Source organism: Cynocephalus volans, chromosome 11 (assembly GCF_027409185.1).
Source record: "Cynocephalus volans isolate mCynVol1 chromosome 11, mCynVol1.pri, whole genome shotgun sequence".
Taxonomy (NCBI): Eukaryota; Metazoa; Chordata; class Mammalia; order Dermoptera; family Cynocephalidae; genus Cynocephalus; species Cynocephalus volans.
In genome coordinates, this window is record NC_084470.1 from 124,501,551 (window position 1) to 124,504,234 (window position 2,684).

At 39.0% G+C, this 2,684-nt stretch overlaps 1 pseudogene; it reads right to left on the reverse strand.

Moving 5' to 3' along the window:
* Window positions 1-1,341: 1,341 nt before the first annotated feature.
* Window positions 1,342-2,397, reverse strand: LOC134390261 (tRNA methyltransferase 10 homolog A-like; annotated as a pseudogene).
* Between the last annotated feature and the right edge of the window lie 287 nt (window positions 2,398-2,684).

The window sequence follows — 2,684 nt, forward strand, 5'->3', positions numbered from 1 at the left end:
TGTTGTCCTAACATTGCACGGGATGCTCATCCCATGACACTTCCTCGTTCTCTGAATCTAACTGCCGTCCAGGTATTTTTATTAGATCCTTCTCTCCTGACTTCATATTTTTTTCTCTTATCGAAAGTTTACCATTTCAAAGACTTTTTTTTTTTTTTTTTTTTAAAGATGACCGGTAAGGGGATCTTAACCCTTGACTTTCTGTTGTCAGCACCACGATCAGCCAGTGAGCGAACCGGCCATCCCTATACAGGATCCAAACCCGCAGCCTTGGTGTTATCAGCACCGCACTCTCCAGAGTGAGCCACGGGCCAGCCCTCAACCACTCTGTATTTATTTTTATTTATTTATTTTTAAGATGACCGCCGGTAAGGGGATCGTAACCTTGGCCTGCTGTCGTCCACACCGTGCTGAGGCAGTGAGTGCACAGGCCATCCCTATAAAGGATCCAAACAAGGGGCCGCTGCACTCCCAGCGCCGCACTCTCCTGAGTGAGCCACAGGGGGTTCGGCCCCCCTCTACCACTTTTTTTTTAAGAGCCAATAAATACTTTACTTAAAAAAATACATGAAAGGAAAGATAGCTGCTAAGTGCTGTTTTATTTTAAATCAGGTAAAGACAAAATTGATCCTTCAAAAGTAATAGCCTTATAAAATAACGTAGCCTGCAAAAATTCGATTTTATAATTGAAATAGTTTATCATCATTATAGGAATTAAGAAAATGTATTAAAGAGATTCTCAACTCTTTGGTGATTATGTCAGACCCATGAAAAGGCATCATGAAGGAGGTACAAATATGGGCTCTGTAATCCAATAGAAATGAACTGTTGACTCTATCAAACTGATACTTCTTCCTAAGATTACTGTATTTCTTTTAACTAAATTGAATATAAAAGCTGCAAATGCAGGGTAACCTCACATATACAATATTCTAATAGATTTACAGGTTATTTATGAATGCCTGTCTCCACAAATAAATTGGCAATGGATTACAAAGACATTGATAGAAACATAAAATAATAAAACTCAAAGGTCAGAAGGCACATTCTGAATAATACAATCCAGTAAATGATAGAGAATGAAGGTATACTAATAAAGTAAATTTCTCTGGAAACATGTAAGGCTTAAAAAACTATTTTTAAAAAACATACACATGTAAATCTTATGCAAAAATTTTTTTCTTTCTTACACTGTTTAAGAGGCTTTTTATTATCACTTAGCTCTAAAAAATGTTCTAAAAATTCACGAGAGAAATAAAAGTAAAATTTTCCTACAATTTGAATACTCTATGAAGCACTTTTTCCTAATTTTTCCTTAAACTGAAAGAAAACCAGTTAATATTAGTGTGTCATAGAGTTCACTGCAGATTCAGTGCTATTTTGCTTATCTTGCTCTTCTTCTTCATGTGGTGAATCTAGTTCATTTCTGCTCTAATCCTCCTCACTGGAGTCACTGTCCAATCCACCTTCAACTCTGGCAGATTGCTTGTCATGGGAAGAACGTTCACAGGCTTTGTCTGTGGGAACAGCTCCTTTCCGTTGGGGGTAAGATCGTAAAAAATGCTTCCTGCCAGTCTCTTGTTTCCAGGTATTCCAGAATAATTTCAAACACATGATTAACTGCCAAAACTTTTCGGCTATTCATCTTCACAAAATTTCCAAGGGGGAGCCGTGCACGATCAATTCCATAATCGGATGCTTGTTTATATGTGGGTCCCTTGTGATGATTGTGATCTACTAATCCTCCAATCACAGAGGCCTTTGATTCATCTAATTCCTTCAGTATATTTGGTGAATCTGATGTAAGATAAATCAAGTCTTCTTTTTTTATGAGTTCACTAGAGTGCTCTGGTTTAATGTAGATATCCTTCCAGTTGACCCATCCTTTGTCATTTTCATCCATGATCTTTTTCAGCTGGCCTCTGTGGCTTGTCAAATAAAACTGTACAGGATGTAGCACTCGTCGATTTTCTGCATAACATCGCTGAATCTGCTTATGAAGTTTCTTAATATCGTTTAATATCATTAAGTCATCAAAACTACAGTCAATGATAAGTCGGAGTGTGCTTTGGACAACATGTCTTCGAATACGTTTTCTGTCATTTCCATCTGAGTTTGATTCCAGTTGGCACAGTCGCTCTAATTTCTTTCTCTTGCGTTTTTCTTTCCGCTTTTGTTTGCGGACTTCTCGTTGTTCTTCCCATTGTTTCTGTTTTATTAGCTTCTTCATTTGTCGTTTAGATATCTGTTCAAATCCTTCACCTAATCTTGGGGTCTGGCTCTCCTCTTGATCTTCACTTAAGCCTTGCTTTCTTTCAACATTAGAAGTCTCAGTTAATGTTGGCAATGTTTCAGATGATATTATTTGGTGCCTCCACGGTCTCTAGCCATGAAGTGGCAGAGCCACAACTCATGTTCCGGGCCTTCAGAGTCCAAATTAACATCTTCCTTCGTCCTTTGCAAACTCACACTCTTCCCAAACTAGGGATCGAATCCCGACTCCCAAGTCAAAGCCTGACGGAAAGCGCACAGCCGACCCTCTACCACTTTTTGATCACGTTTTCTTTTTCTTTCTCACCAGGACCTGGCACATGGGATCGCACATCTGCCTGTATCGGTACGGCCAGGAGTTCGAGCAGCATCTGCTGAACTCTCTACTGAACTCGCTTCATTCTCGCTTTGGA